At 35.5% G+C, this 23492-nt stretch overlaps 1 protein-coding gene across 1 annotated transcript in view; it reads left to right on the plus strand.

The window, feature by feature from the left end:
• SCEL (sciellin) overlaps positions 1-23492 on the plus strand; it is a 336387-nt gene that overhangs the window by 94376 nt on the left and 218519 nt on the right. Inside the window, exons 5-7 of the mRNA XM_082602083.1 lie at positions 7054-7146; positions 7869-7949; positions 15324-15405. The gene's annotated coding sequence lies outside the window, so the exon portion shown is untranslated. The remainder of the gene's footprint in view (positions 1-7053; positions 7147-7868; positions 7950-15323; positions 15406-23492) is intronic.

Raw genomic sequence — 23492 nt, forward strand, 5'->3', positions numbered from 1 at the left:
GTTTGTGGATTTGCCCTGCTCTGCCCCAAGCCAACAGAAGAGCATATAAAACAACAAAATGACCTTGTGCTTCCACCTAATTGCAGAGAAGCTTCAAGGAAAGTACTCAGCTTTTTTATACTGCAGTGCAGGGGTTGGCAAAATACAGCCTGTGAGCCAAATCTGGCCTGCTGCCTGTTTTTGTATGGCCTGCAAGATAAAGTTTTCTATAGATGAACATTTGCGATTTGTTTGATGACAAGCACACTAATTTTGACCCCCAACTCAGCAGTCATTGCCAAAATAATTCCATTCATCTCATTAGAAGACCTGTATTACAAAAAATTATACTCCATTATGATTATTATATATATATATATATATATATATATATATATTTTTTTTTTTTTTTTTTTTGGCCACTCCACACGGCTCACAGCTCCTTAGATTCCCCCAACCAGGGACCGAACCTTGGGCCCTCGGCAGTGGAAGCGCAGTCCTAACCACTGGACCGCCAGGGAATTCCCATACTGTGAATTCTGAATAAAAATTTTTATGTTTGTTTTCTCACTTATGTAATTTATATATAATATCCTTTGTGGCCTCTTGACTCACAAAGTCTAAAATATTTACTGTCTGAGACTTTGCACAAAATGTTTGTCAACTCCTGTTCTAGTGAAGGAAATAGATGAATTGTGTAATTGTAGCAGTTTCTGACATCTCAGATCTTCCACAGCTACTTAGAAAATAATTGGTAACATTTGTCACCCCATCCTATTTAAATACAAGATGTACTTGACTTTTCATCAATTGCTATATTTTTAGTGGGCATAGCCCTGAGAAATTCTTTTGTTTCATATGATATTGAAGGAGGTAACTGAGGTATTCAGCTGGTGGATGGCTTCTCTCACATGTATCTTCTTGGTGGGGATGGCTGGAAGGCTGAGCTCATTTGGGAGAATTCACCACAGCACACACCTATGTCCTCTCCAGCATGGTAGTCTCAGGATAGTTGACTTTAGATAGATGGCAGGTTCAGAAAAGCTTGGGTGGAAGTTTCACGTCTTCTTATGATCAATCCTAGAAGTCCTAGAATGTCACTTCTATCATCTTCTATTGGTCAAGAAAGTCACAAAGACAAGCCCAGATTCAAGACAAAGAGATGTCTTCTATTTTGGGCTTGTTAAATTTTTTTAAATTACTATTTATTTAAATCACCAATGGGTACTGAAAAATATCAACTTTTTTTCTGAATCTACTATAACATTCTTTTTCTTGTTTGGTCTGTAATACAGTAAATTACATTTATTGGTTTTCAAATGTGAAACCACCTTTGAATTCCTAGGGAAAAAACCCATCTTGGTCATGATGTATAATACTTTTTATATATTGGTTACTGTTTTATAATACTTTGTTTAAACTTTTACATCTGTGTTTCTGAGAGAGATTCACCTGTAATTTTCTTTCTTACAGCGTCCTTGTCAGGTTTTTGCATAAAAGTTATGATGGCTTCGTAGATGAGTTGCTACTTATTCCCCCTTTTATTGATTCCTTGGAAGAGTCTGTATAAGCTTGGTGCTATTTCTTTCTTAACTTCACTTGTTAGGCTGTTTGAACCTGGAGGTGTTTTTGTCTTTTGTTTTCTTGGAAGGGTTCTTAATTTTGGGTTCAATTTCTTTAATACATATAGGACTCTATTCTATTTCTTCTTGAATCAGTTTTGATATGTTGTGTTTTTGTAGGATTTGACCACTTCGTGTAAATTTTCAAATTCATTGACAAAAGTTCTTAGTAATATCCTCTTATTATCTTATTAATGACTCTAGTATTTGTACTGATGTCCCCATTTTCATTCCTGTAGTGATTATTTGTGACTTTTTTCTCATTTTCTTAATTAGCTGTGCTAGAGATTCACAAATTTTTTTTTCAAAGAACTATTTGACTTTAAAAAAAATTCTATTAACCTCTGTCTTTAAAATATTTTCCCTTTATATTTGTTTATTTTTTGTTATTTTTCTAAATTCTTGATATTGATATAGGCATCATTGATTTTAGTCTTTTTTTCCTAAATATGTATTTAAGGCTATAAAATTTCCTCTAATAATTGTTTTAATGCATTTCATATATCTTTGATACATTTCATTTTAATTATCACGTAGTTTAAAATATTATCTAACACTTACTGTGATTTCTTCTTTGACCCACTAGTTATTTAGAAGTTTTGGAGATAATAAATAGTTTAGGGTTTAATAGTTTTTATTTTTTTATTCATTTCTTGCTTAATTCCACTGTAGTCAGAGAACATTACCGTGGTTTGCTATATGGCCCAGCATAGCATCAATTTTGCATGTTCAGTGTGCACATCAAAAACATGTATATTTTTATTTGTTGAATCCAATGCTTTAAATATGTCAATTAGGTCAAATTTATTGTGTTGTTCAAATCTCCTCTGTCTCTATTAATACTTTCCCACAATTATTCTATTAGTAACTAAGAGAGTTGTGTTTAAGTATCACATTCTGTGGATTTGTTTTATTCTCCTTTTAGTTCTGCGAATTTTTGTTTCTACATTTTGAAGCTATGTTATTTGATACGTACAAATTTAGTTTTTTTATATCTTACTTGTCAATCGTCACTTTTAACAATAGGAACACTCTATCTCTAGGAATGCTTCTTGCCTTGAGGCCTATTTGTCTAATTATCATAGCTATTACAGTTTTTTTTATTGTTTTGTTTGTGATATCTTTCCCATTCTTTTAGTTTCAATATTTTTATGTCCTTATACTTAAGTTATAGCTCTTATTTTAAAAAATCCACTCTGTCCTTTAGTTAGAATATTTAGTCCATTTAACTCTAATGCAAATAGTGGTATATTTGAGCTTAAATTTAGTACATTAATGTTGTTTTCTCATTTTCTCCCTGATCTAGCTTCCTTTTCCTCTCTCTTTTTTTTTTTTTTTTTGTTGACAAGAAATTACAATTCATTCACTCTTTTATTCATTCATTAATCAGCATTCTGTTCTCCCTCAGCTATTAGCTGTGTGCACATTCTTTTTCATTCTTTTCATAGTTACTCTAGAGGTTATAACATGCATCCTTGACATATTAGAGCCTAACTTTTTTTTTTTTTTGGCAAATGGTGTTATGTATTTAGGCTCCAGAAAATATTTTTAAATTATTCAATATTAACTTAGATTTATCAACAAATTTCCCCTTTTTATGACTTTTTATTCTTCCCTGAATTTTCATACTTTTAATCTGGGATTATTTTTCTTATGCCTGAAGAACTTCCTTCAGTACTTCTTTTAGTGTGGTTTACTGGAAGTTAAATCTTTCAGTTTTTGTTTGTCTGAAAATGAATTTTTGGGTAACTTATAAAGAACATTTTCCTTGAAAAACAGAATTTTCTTTCAGTACTTTAAAGATGTCATTTGTGATGATTAATTTTATATGTCAGTTTGCCTGGGCCATGAGCTGCCCAGACATGGTCAAACATTATTTTGAGTGTGTATTGGGAGGATGATTCTGCAGGTCATTTGTTCTTGGGTAGACTTCCCTTCTTATCTTCAGAACATTGGCATCTTCTTGCACTCTCTTCCCAGTACCATGGAAAAAAACTTGCTTTGCTTCCAGTGGAAGGGTCCTTGTTTTAGGTACTGCTCTTTTTGTTTCTAATGGAATTAATCCCTTTATTTTCAGAATGAATTGATAGGTCTGGATCTTTTTTTTTTAAGTAGAATAAAACTGCTTTAATGTGTGTATAGGACGTTTTAATAATTTTGATAATTGCCATATTTTTTGAAAATGAAATTTTGTCTTGAATAGAATCAAACTTGGCCAGATTTTCTTAACAGTTTGGCTGCAATATTATGCTACTGGCATATGTATTTTGTCACTAGCTTTCACAAGAAAAGAGTAGGTATAGATTTAAAGCAAATCTATATTTTATTTCAGTAATCTGAAAAATTCATATATTATTCTGTGAAATGCTTGAGACACTGTAAGTCTTACCTGACTAATGTCTAAGTAGCTAAGCAGTTGGAAGACCAAATTATATAATAGTAAATAAAATGTAAACCATTTATCAGTAAACAATATCACTGAACAGATCAAATTTGTCTTTTGTAATTCAGAATATTTTGGTTAATGAAAAAATTTTAAATTAAATAAATGTATTTAGTATTATGCAGGTCTTTGGGAGAAAGTGGGTCATGCCTGCATTACTTTACGGTGTAAAGAAAGCATAAATATACCTTATTGGGAAGTCAGGACTTACTTGAAAATGTTTTGAACATTGTTGGTCTTTTAGACTAAAAAAGTCTCTGTCGGCATAACAAAGACTCACAAAGACTAAGAACTGTCTTAGCAGCAGATAACTCCTTAATAGTTGGACACATTTTAGCCATAAGAATGAAGATATCTTTGTCAGAATCATATATTAATTTGTCAACAGTGCCTATCTTCATAAAGCCTAGGTGGAAATTGTTCTTTCAAGATTTATCATGTTTTCCAATTCAAAAACCTACCATAGCCAAAATGGCACTGAGATCTGAAATATCAAATTCTTGCCTTCACTGCTTTGTCTGATTTGCCAATTGCTCCCTGAACCCTGACAAATTTCAGCAAGTCAAGTTGATGACTTCCTTAAATTTCTGATTCCAGTCCCATTAATTTACATGGATGAAAAGTGCATTGTGAAGATGAAAAAATTATCTTCACTAGACTTATGGAAATCATTACCAGTTATTACTCTGTATAATTTTATTAAAAGTAAAATTGAAAAAAAATTAAGAATTTTGTGGGGCAACTATAAATTATGTGAGCACTAGTTTTTCCTAAAGTTGCCCTTTACTAATTTTATTTTTGACAATTTCCATCACCAAATCTATAGTACAACATTATTTTCCTACATTTCAAAACAAATTAAAAAAAAATAAGGAATACTATGGAAAAATAATGGTTAACCATCTATTATTATTTAGCATAGGAACTCAAATGGTTGAAAAAAATTGAAGGTTTAAAACAATGATTTTGTAAATGGCAAGTCATGATTAAAGTCTCCAAAATTTGTTTTAAAATTTATACTTTAAGTTGACATAAAATTGTATATTTATCAATGAAGTTCTTTTTGGTTTCAAAGTAACTTTTGGTTTTCTAGTATAAATTTTTTATTGTACATATTTTGGTTATCTAGTGTTTAGCTTCTCTTTTACTTTCTGATAAAATTCACTTTCATTTTTCACTTTAAGATTAATTTTTTTTCACACCACATTTCTCTTCTATGTTGTCTAATACCAGCCACACCTATTGTTATCCTTTTCATTTCATTCGTGACTCCTTCTTTTATTCCCTCTAACCCTCTGGCTTGGAGCTTCTGTTGTGTATTTATCTGTGATTGCAGCAGGCTTTTTCCAATAATAATCAGGGCTTCCAGGGATTCACCCAAGATTTATTGAGCATCTAGTATGTGCCAATCAGTGTGCTATATTTTGGAGATAAGATAAAGTTAGTCCCTTTGAGCTCTTTAAGGTTAGGGGTTATGTCTTTTTCATCCTGTATCCCTAGTGCTTGACACGTGCCTGACCCATAGCAGCCTTCCATAAAATTGTTACTGAAAGTAACCCCAAAGCCCATCTGCTCTCTGAAGTGTTCCATCTGTATTAACTGTTTCCTCTTAGTTCCAATAATGTTTGTTCAAATTTTGGGGACAATTCCATGTAGCAATCAGTAAAATATGGGGGAGCAAATATTGTTCTTAGGTTTCCAAATGACATTCACTACTATGGCAATAATTGCCTGAGTACCAGGAACACGCACTGTGCAGACATTGCTTCAAGTACTTCATGGCTGCGTTGAGCCGGGTTGTAATGCACATTTGGGTGAGTTGCTGGCTTTCTGGTTAGATGTCTGCTATAGATAAAGCAATCTGTGCAGTGCTAACTTCACGAGGCTGCACCTTAATTATACATTCTTTTTTGTGACCCAGAGACCAAAAAGTTGACGAATGTAGAATGTAAGATGAAATTAGGTTGTGTATTTTAAAAACGTACAGTATAATTACTTGTATTCATTACTGCAAATGAAGAGAATAACAAGTAGTAAGACATGTAAAATCAAGACATTTGTGAAATCAGTTGGACTTTTATTTCTGAATAAAATAACACAAAAATATTTTAAACTTCAGAAATGGATTCCAGAAAAATCTTAATCACTATTTCCTGATCCTTCTTCTGTGGGTAATCAAAATGACGTATTCACATTCAATCATTCAATTATTCACTGACTGACCTTGCAAACTTGGCTTAATATAATTTCTTTTCAACCAGACTAGTTCCTAGAACTGTGAAACTACTGGATTTATAATTGAAAGAGTCAGTTTGTGTATTGTATGACATTGGGTCAACATGTCCTTCTGAAATCTCATTCTTTGTTTTGCCCAGCTTTCTTTTGAAGAGTGAATTGCTGACTAATTTTAACACACACACCCTTTTTTTCCAGATAATGTGTGAGTTATTCTTCATGCTTTGCAGAATTTTGCCTTTTTCAAGATCAGACTTGTTCAATGCCATTTCCTTCCTTCCTTCCATTTGTTTCCTTTGTGAAGAAATTACCCCTTTCAGGAGCAAAGGAGTTGATAAAAGATAACTCTCACAATCAAGTCTGTTTTAGGTTTACCAAAAGAGTGTATGAAAGGAGTCCATCTCCAAGGGGAGGCTTAAGTGACTGAGAAGAGAAAGGAAGAAAAAATAAATCTAACAACCCAAAGAACAAAGACGTGGAATTTGAAATAAAAAATATACTTACCTATACATTCCTGACATATTTAATCATAATTTTGACCAAACTTCACTGTCCAAGATTTCATGTAAGTTCAATATATTGTTCAGTTAATTTTGACTTTCATCGAAACTAAATTTTGTCAATCATCTTTTGTTAAAATGTTTTAGAACCAAACCCACAACACAATTACATCTCCAGAAATGCTGTTACATTTTCTAAACGAACATCAATCTACTTAGAAGTGTGAGATCCATATTTTTAAGCTTGTGTTACATAGATGCTTTTTTTCTACAGGCAGCATGATGTAGTGGAAAAAATACGAGATTCTGGAATTAGAAAAACTGGGCATGAGTCCCAGACTCTGCATTACCAGCTGTGTGACCTTGGGTAAGTCACTTAATCCATCTGAGGCTTGTTTTTCTTGCCTATCAAATGAAAAATAAAAGATACCAACCTTTTAGTTTGGCTGTGCAGATCAAATGTGTGAAAGTGCTTTATAAGTCATAAAGCATAATGCAAAAGCTAGTTATTTTATTTCAGATTAATTCAGATATTGCTCTAAATTGGTGTGTCCCCAAACAAAACAAATGACTGCTAATGCCCGTTGTATCCCCGGTTATATCTTAAATATTTTTTTGCTTTGGAGAAAAATTTTAATTAGCAAATTATCCATGGGTTTAAAAATCTTTTTTAAAAGAATTATTATATACTTGAATCATTCAATTAGAAAAAATATATAAGCCTCCTTTAAGAGAACCCCCTTGAGACTGAATCATTTTACCCTTACCTCAAGTTTGGTTCTATCCCCACATTCTGAAACCAAACCTATCTTCCTTCAGAGAAGCCCCTTTAGGCTGTGGATTATATAAGTGAGAAAAATGTTTAAATGAGAGCACAGACACACAGGGACAGCTTACTCATTAGACAAAGTGGGCACAGTGCCAAGGGTCCACTTTGCTTTTAAAGGTCAATGAAAATGTTTTACTCTCTTTTGAAACTGGCAGAAAGAAAAATGAACTTTTAGGTCACAGAAAATGTTTTAGTATACAATATTAATATATTCATCTTTATACCAATGAGTCAAATATAACTTTTAACATTTTTTGTAGCCCTGGGTAACCTCAGATGAATTCTTCGAGGAGTCCAGTTATCTGCAGTTCAAGGCACACCAGGGCACTGCTCCAACCAAGGTGACGTTGCCAGGAATCACAGATGTGGAGTGATTAGTTCTATCTTGGGAAATAGGGAAGGCTTCGCAGAGCTGATATTTAAATCAGCCTTTTGAAGATAAATATGTTCTCTACAGGTGAAGATGATAGGAAGGGCATTTCTAGGAGAAAAAGTAACCTGAACCAAGGGCTGTGGAGAGAGAGTGTTGGAACTTAGCAATAGTCAGTAACCAATGATAGCTTCTTCAATATAAAATCATGGGGGAAAAGCCTGTTACTTATACTGCTAAATCTTACTCAGGTTGTTCTTGTCCAGTATCTTGCATCAATATATTTTAGAGCGAAACCCCAAATTACATGAACATCTGTAGAAATACCTAATGAGTAAGCAGTTGGTTGTCCAAAGAGCTAATGAGCTTAGAAAGAATTACTAGGGATATTGTGTCAGAAATAAGGCAAAGTATTTTATGTAGCAGTTATTCTTTGATTGCAAGCAGTAGGAACTGATGCTATCTAATTCAAACAGAAGAGAAACAAAAGGAGGAAGGAGGAAAGGTTCCTGCTCCTACAAACACATATGACACTCATTTTGAAGGCTGAGTGGTTTTCTCCTTTCCCCACAGCTGAACTGAGTAGTCTCCACCTGCAGGTTCTATTTAACCCCAGAGACCACTGGAAGAATCCCATCCTTTGTCAGTACCTCTACGTCAATACTTGGGTTATCCAGCACCAAATATGCAAGTATCTGATCTGTGCTCAGCCTTTTTAGTAATACTTGTGCCTTGCTACAAGACTGATATGGGTTATGAGGTTAGCAAACTGTGCTCTATCCTATTCCTCAAAACAAGTCCTCACATTATAGCCTGTTCTGTGGTCCTCTTTCCTCTTCGATCTCTCTCTGATCCTCATCAACCACATCTCTACTCCTCATCTCCAAGGACCTATGAGCAGGGCTGTTATTTATGCCCTACACAATGCATTTGACTGGTAATTTATACTGGTGTCTGTTCTTACCTATTGAGGCATCTTTCTGCTGGGTCATGATGTCTGTTCTGACTAGTTTGTACTTATATGTACCAGTGGTTAGATATGTTCATGTCATTCCTGCCCATAATCTACATTTAATTTGACATCTGATAGCATCATTGGAATCTCATTATGAAGACAGTAAATGTAGATATTTTGTGTGGTAAGACATTACCTCTCCTCTTCCTTTAAGGATCAGTCTAGAATTATTTGTCCACCAGAAAATGTTATTTTCAGAATTGGACTGTTTCTGTTACTTAAAAGGCCAGTCATGCATGACTCTAATCGGAACTGTTGACTGATTAGACTTTCAATATATGTTTTCCAAATATGCTCAGAGGCCAGATAATAGGGACAAAGGGATGAATTGGTCATGGACTATGTCTGCAAGGAGCTCACTATGTAGGACTTCTATTCATGAATCTGCCACTTATTACTTTATTCAGAACCATTCAGTTTATATTTGTTAAATTTAAAATTATGGTAGATTTCTTATTGACTTTTTTAAATGTGTATGATTAATTAGATTTAGAAATAAGTTTGAGAATATCACAATTTACTGGAAAGGTAATTGGATAGACCCTTGGAAAAATCCATTCAAGTAATCTCTCAAATGCTCATTTATCCATCCATCCATCCATCCAGTCATCTGACAGCTTGTTGGATTCATCTATCTTCCAGGAAATGTGCTTACAAATACAAAACAATTCCCAAGAAGCTTATAGACTAGTGCAGAAATAGATACACAAATAAACAGTTACAATGCCATTGTGAGGATAATTTCACATGTGGATGATCTCATACAAATTCCAGGCAGTGTAGTGAAAATGATCCTAGATTCTAGAGGGACTGTAGATTGGGGTTTGAATTCTGGCTCTGCTCTTGTTTTTTGTTTTGAATTTTATTTCATTTATTTTTTATACAGCAGGTTCTTATTAGTCATCAATTTTATACACATCAGTGTATACATGTCAGTCTCAATCTCCCAATTCATCACACTACCACCACCACCACCACCCCGCCACTTTCCCCCCTTGGTGTCCATACGTTTGTGTGTAACCTAGAAAAATGGTACAGATGAACCAGTTTGCAGGGCAGAAATAGAGACACAGATGTAGGGAAACAAACGTATGACTCTGCTCTTGTTAAAGCTATGGCTTTGAGTGACTTAATTAACATCTTTGTGTCTCAGCCTCCTCATCTATTATATATGCATAATGTCATTTGTCTGACACACAATAGGTGCCCACCATGTTAGTTACCTTCTATCTCCCCCTCTTTCCTGTCATTCGTCTCTAAACTTTGGTTTCTTTATCTCAAAAAGGAGAGGGTTTATGATTTAGGAATGATCCCCTAAATCTTTAAAGAAGTGTGTTCATTACTTATGGTCAAATACGCAGTATGTTTTGTAAATACAGTAAAGCTTTATGAATAGCACTGATTAGTGTCTAATACACCCTGCTCTTTCTCACCTTCAGGACTTGGTACCTCCTGTACCTGCAGATCTCTTTCTCCTCTGTGCTTACCCAGCTAACTTCTGCTCATCCTTCAGGTCTCAGCCTAGAAGTCACTTCCCCCAGAATGATTTCCACAGGTGATCTCCAGGGGGCTGATCTGTGAATTTCTCTGGACTCTACTCATCCTGTCAAAATAGCCACGACAATACAGCAATCCCCTACTCACACATAAATGCCAAAATTTGAGACCTCTAATCGTCTAATGTGTTTCCCTTAAAAAAGTCAGTGATAATGACTCTTCCAGTAGACCCTTCTGGGAGCAACTTTATGGTTTACTGCAGAGAAAGAGAATCTATTTATATTTCATCCTCTGAATGCAAAATGTGGATACAAATTATTAATGGCTAACATGTATAAATCATTCAGTACATGCCAGGCACAATGCCAGGCACCCTATATGCATTATTTCATTTATTTCTCATATTGACTTTAAGGAACAGGTTCATGAGTAAAATAGGTTTACAGATGAAGAAACAGTGACTTAAGGAGTTTAAACAAATTGCTTACCATTACACAAATTACTATTTCCTAAATGCGAAGACACTATAGGTTGTAAAAATAAAACAAAGCAAGGCCAAGAAAGCCCCAAACACCAAAAACTCAAAAGCCAAAACACTATTGGTTTAACAATAGCTTTTCAGGGAGAGAAAGAAATATGGCCTTATATACACACAGTAATTCTAAGATGATCCTGATGTCAGATGCATTCGAATTGAGGAGTGTCAGAGGCAAGTTTGAACTCAGAACTGTATGGCTTCAGAACCAATACTTTTACTATTATTCTTTGCTCTTACAATTCAGAAAATCAGTCCTCAACTACCAAGATACTTGTGAAAGCCTCATGAGGTAAATAAAAATTTTATTGAAAATTGTGAAAATGGGAAAAATATAAAACCAAAGGAAAATATAAAAAATCTCTCCCATCCACAATTTACAAAGAGCTCATGGGGCTTAATATCATCAAAACAAACAACCCAATCAAAAAATGGGCAGAACACCTAAATTTCTCCAAAGGAGACAAATAGATGGCCAAGAAGCACATGAAAAGATATTCAGCATTGCTAATTATTAGAGAAATGCAAATCAAAACTACAATGAGATATCATCTCACACCAGTCAAAATGGCTATCATCAAAAAATGCACAAACAACAAAGGCTGGAGAGGGTGTGGAGATAAGGAAACCCTCCTACGCTGTTGGTGGGAATGTAAATTGGTATAGCCGCTATGGAGAACAATATGGAGGTTCCTTAAAAAACTAAAAATAGAGCTACCATGTGATTCTGCAGTCCCACTCCTGGGCACATATCCAGAGAAAAACATGGTCCAAAAGCATGCACCCCAGTGTTCATTGCAGCACTGTTTACAGTAACCAAGACATAGGAGCAACCTAAATATCTATCGACAGAGGAATGTATAAAGAAGCTGTGGTACATATATACTCGTATATACTCAGCCATTAAAAAGAATGAAATAATGCCATTTGCATCAACATGGATGGACCTAGAGATTCTCATACTGAGTGAAGTAAGTCAGACAGAGAAAGAGAAATATCATATGGTATTTCTTATATGCGGGATCTAAAAAGAAATGATAAAAATGAAATTATATACAAAACAGAAACAGACTACCAGGGAAAAGGGTGAGGGGAAGGGATAGTTAGGGAGTTCGGGATTGACATGTACACACTGCTATATTTAGAATGGATAACCAACAAGGGCCTACTGTATAACACTGGGAACTCTGCTCAATATTATGTAACAACCTAAATGGGAAAATAATTTGAAAAAGAATAGATACATGTATATGTATAACTGAATCACTTTGCTCTACACCTGAAACTATCACAACATTGTTAATCAACTATACTCCAATATAGAATAAAATGTAAAAAAAAAAAATCCCTCCCAAAATCAAAACAAAATACCACCCATTAGATTCAAACTTGTCAGCAACATTAGATTTATAAACTTTAAAATAAATGCATAAAATATAGAATCCAGTCACTTTATATGATTTATCTCATTTAATCTTCTTAACAATTCTATATTATTATAATCCATACTTAACAAGTGAGGAACTGAGACACAGAACATGCCCAGTTCATACACTAATAAAGGATGGAGTTTGTATTGGACCTAGAGAGTCCACAGATTGTGAACTCGTAGGAAATTCTATAGTTTCCCAGATCACAAGGATGCAGTAATTTTTTCTGAATAATTGGAGAAAATTAGTCAAGAGAAATGTTTGCTGTTGAAGCAAGGTTTTTAACATGGGGGAATTTGGTTTGCTGTGGAAATGAACTATTCCCTTCTATATTCCCTGTTTTCTGCCACATGTTATTTTGCCAGCTTCAGTTTTGATAGTCATGGTAATTTTAGGAACATAATCCCACAAAAGCCTAAAAGTAACTATGCATTGTAATCTTTGGGTACTTGTCTCCATGTACGTAGACTAAAAGCTGCTTGTGGTCAGGTGCTATGGTTTGTTCCTGGGTATATCAGTGTCTGAAACAGCTAAGGGACTGTTGAATGAATGAACCACATACGAAATTGAGCACTAGCAATTTTAGAGTTAAACAAAGAAAATGTGTATCATGAAGAATGTGGTCTTTCCACCAGATGACAACCAGGCTCTACAGGGCCTTTTACAAATTAGAAAGAGTGCGCCCTCTGGTTGGGTAAATTAGAAAAAGGCATCCACTGGATAGACGTGTTCTTTCTGATTTGCCACCCCCCATCCCCCCCCCCCCCCACAGAGAACCTCCTCTGGAGAGCCATGGAGTCCAGCTAGGCAAACAGAGCCTAGATTTCCAAACTCATTTGCCCCCGCCTTGGTCATGTGTGTTTAAGCAGTGCACAAAATATACAACTGTATGGGATGCTCTAGTTTATCTCATCTTCTCTTTGATTTTTTGGGGGGGGAAGGGCAAGCGTCCTTTTGTATTTCTTGAGAAAGTACTAGTCTGCCTAGTTTGAAAAGATTTAAAATGATTACATTCTACTGATTTATACCTTATTAAACATCCACGTCATTATTTTTCAAGGAAAGTGCATTAGGTAGATTAGTTCCTTCCCTTCTAATATTGTAATCTATAAATGATTTTAATAAGATATTTTGAGATTTTGAAAACCAAAAACATTGAGCCCTGAACCTGGATATTTTAGTAATGGAACAATCAATGAATTTTCTGCTTTTCTTGTGCATTCTTCTTATTTTGTGTTAGATGAGCCACTAGAAAAAAGAAAAATTAGCTAAAGCCAGAGTCTAAAAAACTTAAAATCATTTTTTTTCTCTTCCAGACACATACACACAGCTTTTCTGTGCTAGGTAGGATTTAGGGGCAACCTGAGTCATAGCAAGAAACATAGGAATTCTGCTGGAATTAGTGGCTCTCTAAACAGCTCCAGTTAATTGCAAGTGATCATCATAGTGATAATTCCTCAAGAGGAATTTATTAAAGCCGAAGTCTTAAAACTCCATTTCATCTCACTTAGACATACGCACACTCCGAAAATTAAGGAATTACAACCAACATTCCTTTCTTGACCAAAGGAAAGGCCAATTAAAGCCCTTTTGGCCTTGATTATAGCTCTGCTATAGCATGCCTTTTAAGAGTGATATTTGTATTTACTTTTAATAAGGACTACAGAATCATTCTTCAGTTTTAGACATTGTGAGGGGAAGAGAATGTTTCAATTCAGTTTGCAAGTCTTCAGGTTAGAATATTGATTTCCTGTCCCCAAATACATTTAGAAATGTGATCTCTGTGGATGGATCTTAGTATCTATTGTTGTCCTTTTAATAATCATTTTCTCCTTTAAGTTTCTCATTCATTAAGCTGAAACAACAAAGTGGAAAAAATCTTGATAGTGATGAAGAGAACTTTACCACCTCTGAGGTTGATTCACTTTTGTGCGGGTGGTGTCTGGATAGAAGTAGGCTCTGCTTTCCCCATTGGTAAGCAGGGCAGAGCCAACTCTGCCAGGAGAACCCTTGTGAGCATTAGGGAAAAACATAGATAAGTGTTTGGAAGAAAAGCTAATCCTGGTGTTAGGATTGCTACTGCCTACCAATATTGGTTACCCCCTGCTTTAATAGAAACATTCATTTGTAGCACACTTAAAATGATGTGGTTTCCTGATGTCAAAGCACTTTCTTTTCTGGTTCATGTTGGTTTTACCATTGGCTTTACCATTAAGAAAGTGCACACCCTAGACTGGCCTCTAAGTGAGCCAGCAGGCCTGGAAAACAGAGGGTTTGGATCAGCTGGAACGCAGAGCAAGGATCTTAGAGACATGGCTTTGAATCCCATCTTGCATCTTACTGAATGAGCTTGGGCAAAATGTTTAACCTCTGAAAGGCTTTGTTTTCTTCCTTTGCAACGGCCACTACCTTAAATGATTCTTGTAGGATTAAGTTAGATAATACAGGTAAAGCACTTAGCACAGTACCTGGCACTTAGTTCTTAGTAAGTTACAGCTTTTTCTGCAGTTGACGTATGATCCTGGGAAATCTCTTTTGGTCTGAAATTTCCTTCTCAGCGGTTGAATGATAAGTCCTAGGAATAGCTAAAATAAAATAAAATTTTGGAGACTTTTGAATTTGTGCAAAATAAAATATATTGCCAAGAGTAGCTACCAAATTAGTGGTAATATGCCTTAAATTGTTTCCAATGAACTTGACTACATATATACTATAAATAAAAATAATAATGATAAAGCTCATAAAGATAATAACATTAAAGATTTCTATTTGTTCAATGCAAACTTTATTTTCCAGGGACCTTAAATATACAATTTTAATTACTTATAACAATGGCACAAATTAAGTATCATTTTTCATATTTTATAGATAAATCAGAGGCTCAGAGAGATTAAAGAATATCTCAAAGGCTGCACAACTAGTAAACAGAAGACCTGGGATTCAAAACCAGGTTTGTTTTACTCCAGAGCCTTTGTTCTTTCTACTACACCTGCTGTATGCTCAGAGAATATGCCAAAAGGTCTGGGAAATTTGTCCTTCCAGTTACAGGGAGCGATAATCAGAAGGTGGTTTTGTCTCCTTAGTGAATACTAAATATTTTGCTGCCAATTTCACAATCTCTGAGGGAAATCTACATTCTCTTCTTTGCTAGAATCCAGAATCCCTTTAGCTGATTAAATTATTTCCATTGATGTGGATTTCAATTCAGTCTAATAGCAACAAGGCCCCCTCTTGGCAAAGGATGTGCTGTTGTTAGGGGTTTTTCTGAGATGCAATTCTTTCATAATGTTTTCAGTCAGATGAATCTGAGGACAACATTATTCATACCTGTCCAGTCCATGGCGGATAAAAATTCTATTGTAGGGAATAGTTTTACTTCTAGTAGATCTTATCATGAGATTTGAAAAATGATGTAAAGGAAAGAAGAATCAATACAGAGAGAACAGATCACAGTGTTAGGAGGACAGATTGAAGATGAATAAGACATAGACTGCTTATAAGGAAGAGACAGAGCTAACAATAAGATTAAAGGTACCAGGAGAGAGAAATATGTACAATATAGTAGGGGCAACAGGAGGGTAATGGTCCCACTTACGGAATTCAGGAAATTCTTCAAAGAGTGAAAAAGCACTTAACTGAGTATTGACCAGTGAGTGTGTGCTTCCAAATGATGGAGGAGAAGAAAGGAGTGTGCAGATGAGTTAAAGCTCATATGTCAAAGTAAAGTGTCAGGCAGCTTGGAAAAGATCAATAGAAATCATCCAAGAGGGACAAAAAAACAGAAAGTAAACAAAATGTAGACCTACGTCCAACTGTATCAGCAATTACTTTAAATGTTAATGAACTAAACGTGTGCTGTTTAATATGGCTGCCACTGCCTTATGTGGCTATTTAATTTTAAATTAATTAAATTAACTTAAATATAATTAAAAATTCAGTTTCTCAGTGTATTAGCCAGATCTTAAGTGCTCAATAGCTACACGTGGATAGTGGCTACCATATTATATACTACAGAGGTAGAGCATTTCCAGAAAGTTCTACTAGACAATGTTGGAAACAGAGAAGGTCAAAATAAATTTTAAAAAATTACATCTTGGGCTTCCCTGGTGGTGCAGTGGTTGGGAGTCCGCCTGCCGATGCAGGGGACGCGGGTTCATGCCCCGGTCCGGGAGGATCCCACGTGCCGTGGAGCGGCTGGGCCCATGAGCCGTGGCCACTGGGCCCGCATGTCCGGAGCCTGTGCTCTGCAGCGGGAGAGGCCCGTGTACCAAAAAAAAAAAAAAAATTACATCTTGTCTACAAGAGATACTATTCATTTATTTATTTATATTGAAATATAGTTGATTTACAATACTGCATTAATTTCTGCTGTACAGTAAAGTGATTCAGTTGTACATATATAAACATTCTTTTATATATATATAAATTCTTTTATATAGATAAATATTCTTTTCCATTACAGTTTATCACAGGATATTGAATATAGTTCCCTGTGCTATACAGTAGGACCTTGTTGTTTATCCATTCTGTATATACTAGTTTGCATCTGCTAAATCCAAACTCCCACTCTATCCCTCCCCCTTGGCAGCCACAAGTCTGTTTTCTATGTCTGTGAGCCTGTTTCTGTTTCATGGTTAAGTTCATTTGTGTCAGATTGTAGATTCCACCTGTAAGTGATATCATATATTTGTCTTTCTCTTTCTGACTTACTTCACTTAACCTGATAATCTCTATGTCCATTCATGTTGCTGCAAATGGCATTATTTCATTCTTTTTATATGGCTGAGTAGTATTCCATTGTATATATGTACCACATCTTCTTTATCCATTCATCTGTCAGTGAATATTTAGGTTGTTTACATGTCTTGGCTATTGTGAATAGTGCTGCTGTGAACATAGGGGTGCATGTATCTTTTTGAATTATAGTTTTGTCTGGATATATGCCCAGGAGTGGGATTGCTGGATCATATGGCAACTGTCTTTTTAGTTTTTTGAAGAACCTCCATACTGTTTTCCATAGTGGCTGCACCAGCTTACATTCCCACCAACAGTGTAGGAGGGTTCCCTTTTCTTCACACCCTCTGCAGCATTTGTTATTTGTAGACTTTTTAATGATGGTCATTCCGACCAGTGTGAGGTTGTATCTCATGGTAGTTATGATTTGCATTTTACAAGAGATACACATTAAATGTAAAGATACAAAAATATATACTATACAAATGTCAGATAAACATCCTTCAAGATGAAGAGCTTTATTAGAGACACATGGGAATATTTCATAATGATAAAGGGATCAATTCATCAGGAAACCATAACAGTCATAAATGTTTATATGCCTATGTGTTTTTTCTCTTGAAACCAACTTATTCTCTGACACCAACTATGTGTCCTACAGTTCAATTCAATCGATTCAGTTCTGATGCTAACTACTCAGACTTGGTCCAAACCATACAAGTTAAGGGCTCAATCCTAGAAGACTGCCCCCACTTTAGACACCAGCCACAAATGGAGTTCCCAGGAGACTTATACTTCTGCCAGACTGATCACAAATTTAAAGGTTCTCATGACCCTTCCTCAGAATCAATAATTTGCTAAAATGAATCACAGAACTCAGGAAAGCACTTTACTTACAATTACTGGTTTATTATAAAGACTACAACTCAGAACAGGCAAATGGAAGACATGTATAGGGCAAGATATAGGGGGAAGGGGTGCAGAGCATCCCTCTTCATTCTGAGTACATCACCCTCTGAGCACACTAATGTGTTCACCAGCCCAGGAGCTCCCCAAACCTGGTCTTTTAGTTTTTTTTTTTTTTTAATGAAAGTTTTATTATGTAGATACCGTTCGTTAAATCCCTGGTTTATTGATGACTGAACTCAATCTCCAGTTGTCTCCTCTCCCTGAGGTCTAATTCCTCTAATCATTTGGTTTTTCTGGTGGCACACCCCCATCCTAAAACTATGTAGGGCCCTCCCATGAGTTATCTCATTAGCATACAAAAGACAGTAAATTCCAGGGGTTCTAGGAGCTCTGAGGTAGGAACCAGGGACAAAACCCAAATATTTCTTTTTTATTATACCACAATGGTTAATAACTGTGTCTCCAAATACATGAAGCAAAATTAACAGAATTAATGGGAGAAATTAACAATTCCCATCATATTTTGAGTTTTAAATATTCCTCTCTCATTAATTCATAGACTAGACAAAGAAATCAGTAGGGACATAGATAAAATGAGCAACACTATCAACCATCATAATCTAACTGATATTTATAGGACACTACACCCAACAACTGCAAAATACATAGTCTTTAAAAATGTATATGATACTTACACTATGCTAGGCAATGAAATGAGCCTCAGTAAACTTGAAAGGATTAAAATTGTTGACCTAAAACAAATAGACTGCCAGTTATTTCTACAGCAAAAATGGGTTTCCTTGGGATCGATAAAGAATGTCACTTCAGGTCAGCAATCATGGTGAGCCATGGTGCAATTCCCCAAACAGCAAGGGAAGGAGACATCTTTTATTGAGGGGAAAAGGAAGTTATGAGAGGGCTACAGTAAACAAAGAGTCCGTTGGAGGAACTGAGAGTTCAAAGCATAGTGGCTTTTCACTGGCTAAATTGTGACAGTCTCTCATTGGCTGAGCTCCTGCCAGGTAAGAAGAGGAGGTCTTCTTTCTTCCTGTTGGGGTTTGCTGTCATCATAGGGTGTGTGGGCTCCCCCTTCTGGCCTCACGACTGTATTTTAATTGAGGTTTCTGTTTATTAATTTTCACAAAAAGAGTATGATTTCGAACCATGACAATTAAATTAGGAACCAATAATGACATGTCAAGGAAAATCCCAAATTTTTGGTATTTTGGACTTCTAAATAACTTACGGATCACAAAAGTAATAATAGAAATTAGGAAGTATTTCAAACTGAATGATAACAAAATGACAGTGTATCAAAATGTGTAGAATGCAGCAAAGGCAGCACTTAACAGAGAAATTTAAATTTTCTTTGAGGATATTTATTGGCACATTATTTATAATAACAAAAGAAAACAATAATCACTAATAGTCCACTAACAGTGGATGGTTAATAAATTATAGTAGATCCATACAGAGAAACACTGTGAAGTAAAATGAGTAAAGCTCTGTAAATATGAATATGGCAAGATCTTCAAGAAACATCATAAAAGTAGAGTGCAGAAGAGTATTTAGAGTTTTTCTTTTAGTTATGGAGTAGGAATGGATTTTTTTGTTCATTTGTTGGTTTTTTACATCTTTATTGGAGTATAATTGCTTTACAATGCTGTGTTAGTTTCTGCTGAATAACAAAGTGAATCAGCTCTATGTATACAGATATACCCATATCTCCTCCCTCTTGCGTCTCCCTCCCACCCTCCCTATCCCACCCCTCTAGGTGGTCCCAAAGCACCGAGCTGATCTCCATGTGCTATGCAGCTGCTTCCCACTCGTTATCTATTTTACATTTGGTAGTGTATATATGTCAATGCTACTCTCTCACTTCATCCCAGCTTCCCCCCGCAGTGTCCTCAAGTCCATTCTCTACATCTGCGTCTTTATTCCCGTCCTGCCACTAGGTTCATCAGATCCATTTTTTTTTAGACTCCATATATATATGTATTAGCATACAGTATTTGTTTTTCTCTTCCTGACTTACTTCACTGTATAAGACAGACTCTAGGTCCATCCACCTCACTACAAATAACTCAATTTTGTTTCTTTTTATGACTGAGTAATATTCCATTGTATATATGTGCCACATCTTCTTTATCCATTCATCTGTCGATGGACACTTAGGTTGCTTCCATGTCCTGGCTATTGTAAATAGTGCTGCAATGAACATTGTGGTACATGACTCTTTTTGAATTATGGTTTTTTCAGGGTATATGCTCAGCAGTGGGATTGCTGGGTCATATGGTAGTTCTATTTTTAGTTTTTTAAGGAACCTCCATACTGTTCTCCATAGTGGCTGTATCAATTTACATTCCCACCAACAGTGCAAGAGGGTTCCCTTTTCTACACACCCTCTCCAGCATTTATTGTTTCTAGATTTTTTGATGATGACCATTCTGACCGGTGTGAGGTGATACCTCATTGTGGTTTTGATTTGCATTTCTCTAATGATTTGTGATGTTGAGCATCCTTTGATGTGTTTGTTGGCCATCTGTATATCTTCTTTGGAGAAATGTCTGTTTAGGTCTTCTGCCCATTTTTGGATTGGGTTGTTTGTTTTTTTGATATTGAGCTGCATGAGCTGCTTGTAAATTTTGGAGATTAATCCTTTGTCAGTTGCTTCATTTGCAAATATTTTCTCCCATTCTGAGGATTGTCTTTTTGTCTTGTTTATGGTTTCCTTTGCTGTGCAAAAGCTTTTAAGTCTCCTTAGGTCCCATTTGTTTATATCTGTTTTTATTTCCATTACTCTAGGAAGTGGGTCAAAAAGGATCTTGCTGTGATTTATGTCATAGAGTGTTGAGAAATTTAAGTTTTTAAATGTTTATTTTAGGGAAGAAGAAAGTTCCATCTCAAGAAGGTTGGAAATGGAAAGCAAAGCAATGTAAAGTGAAAATACATAGAAGGAAAGAAATAGCAAAGATATGAGCAGAAATCAATGAAATTGAAAAAGAAAAACAGTATAGAAATTTAACGAAGCCAAAGTTCAGAGGGAAAGAAGCTAAGTGGTCTGGGGATGCCAACTGTGAGGCTGAGGGGTCTGAGAGGGGAGATTGCCCCACAGTGTTATCAAGTCTTTGTAGAATCACCCGGCCATGTGAGGGGTCTTGCTGACACCATCGTTTTGCCTGAGTACAAATTGTGTTGGGAAGCAGGTATTATTTTTAACAGCATTTTGAAATTTAAGATATTAGCATCATCTTACGTTCAGAATGAAGACAGTGCCTGCCACTTTTCTGTGCTTCCAGTTTCTGTCATTCAGCACGGTTGACAAGAACCTCTTTATTTCTCACACCATTGCCTTTGCTTTTTGGAAGCAATATACAAACCTATGGAGATTTCATTCAAGACACAGTGCCTGTAGGGCTGGGTCTCCAGGAGAACAACCTCTGGAAGAGAGAGCTACCTGTTCTTGCTTCGGTTTAACAGGTTGTTGAAATTTGCAAATGCTATGTGCATTTGTAAGAATGTAAGTTACAATTTAGTTTATAGGAAATGGTCATTCAATCGATGATAAATTTTTGCTGTGAATTTCCATTTGAATTTGGATTTTTTGTTTACTTTTGTTTCTTAAATGACAGTCATAAAGCAATAAAAGTTTAAATAGGTTATGCGTAAGCAATAGCATTTTATTCTTATGCTATTTGACCATAACATTCTTTTGCTCCATTGTGCCTTTCCTTTCTTTCTTTTGTTTTCTCCATGCAAGTAGAGTACGAAAAAAAATACATAGATTAAATGAGAGGTGTGTCCTCTAATGAAAACTAGAAAATAGAGGAGAATTTTTTCATAGAGCAATTTGTGAAGTATACAGATTTGGCCACACCATAGGTCAAATATTATCCTCTGAAAATAACTGTATTCAATTAAAAAATTCTAATCTAAGATGGTATTTATTCAATCCATAAATACCAACATTATCTAAAGACTTCACTTTGTAGGAGCTGGGAAGGTAAAGCAGAAAGAACATGCTGAGTTTTGAGTTAGACAAACCTGGTTTCAAGTACTAGCTGTGCCACCTAGTATTTCTGTGATCTTGATTATGTCCCTTAACGGGTTTGAATGTCAGTATTCTTACTTCACAACGTTGCAGTGTGCTTCGAGGAGGTAATGTATGGAAAGTGCCTGGAACACAGGGGGTCCTCTGTTTTCTTACCTCCTTGACCCACATTATATACCTGTACTGCTAAGAAATCATAGCTTTCTGCATTTTCAGAGAGCAAGTATGGCAGAGTGGAACGAGCAGGGCCTTTGAAGTTGCACAAAACCATCCTTATTCTCCTTTGTCACTCCTTGACCACAAGCGACTTTAAGCAAATTATTTAACCTCGTTGAGTTTCTGTTTCCCCATGTATTAAAAGAAAAGGAAGACTGCATCTGCAGACACATGAAAATTAAATGAGTTAGGATCTGTAAACATCTAGCACTGTGCTTGGCATAATAAATGCTCAATTAAGAGTAGCTTCAGCTATATTATTTTTGTGCTATTAAGATTTTTTATTGCTTTTTTTTAAGGCACTTTTTATTTTAAAGATTGAAGCCCTTAGGATTACAATCAGCAATGCTAGAGCTCAGATCAATTTCTGGGTCAGATACTGGTTATTTAAGTTGCTCTCTGCCTCTGTTTATGGGGACTAGAGAAGAAATCTCATTGTTCCACATGCTGCAGAGTAGCAAGATGCTCATGGGCTCAGTGAAGGTTATTTTTTATGGCTCCAAGAACTGAATCTTTATGATTGATGCTTGCTGTTTTTAAGATTTTTTTAAAGTTCCCTCCAAAAAATTCATATCTCAGATTATTGATTTCTACTGAACTTGCCTACTTTTCAGGGCAACATAGTATATGATCAGGGAGGTAAAGAGCAGTATTTATTTGATTAAAATTTCTTCAGCTTGATTTTCTTGTTGCTAGTGGCAACCAACAAAAGAATAGATCTAAAATGACAGGCAACAACCACAATGATTAGAGTCTGTGTTTTTATCTTTCCCCAGCTGTAATTTTATAATAGCCTCTCTAGTGCTTGTGGTCATAAAAATGATTACTATATACACCACTTTAGACATATTGACAAACCACCCACCTAAACAACCCTACTGCAGTAATGAACATTTTCCCAGGGCTTAGAGAATCAACTTCAGGCCACGTGTGCTGTTTCTACCCTAACAGCTGTAAGGAAGATGGTACTGTGTAGTTTACAGAAATTATTTTCCAAAGTGAATTTTCTATTAACTGGTATATCTTAGATCAGCATAACATTATGTGTAGCAGCAGAATTTATACAGTTTATATCTTTTTGAAAACAGTATCACTTCCTAAACACACACACACACACACACACACAC

This window comes from Mesoplodon mirus (genome assembly GCF_964341445.2).
Source record: "Mesoplodon mirus genome assembly, chromosome: 17".
NCBI classification, from domain to species: domain Eukaryota; kingdom Metazoa; phylum Chordata; class Mammalia; order Artiodactyla; family Ziphiidae; genus Mesoplodon; species Mesoplodon mirus.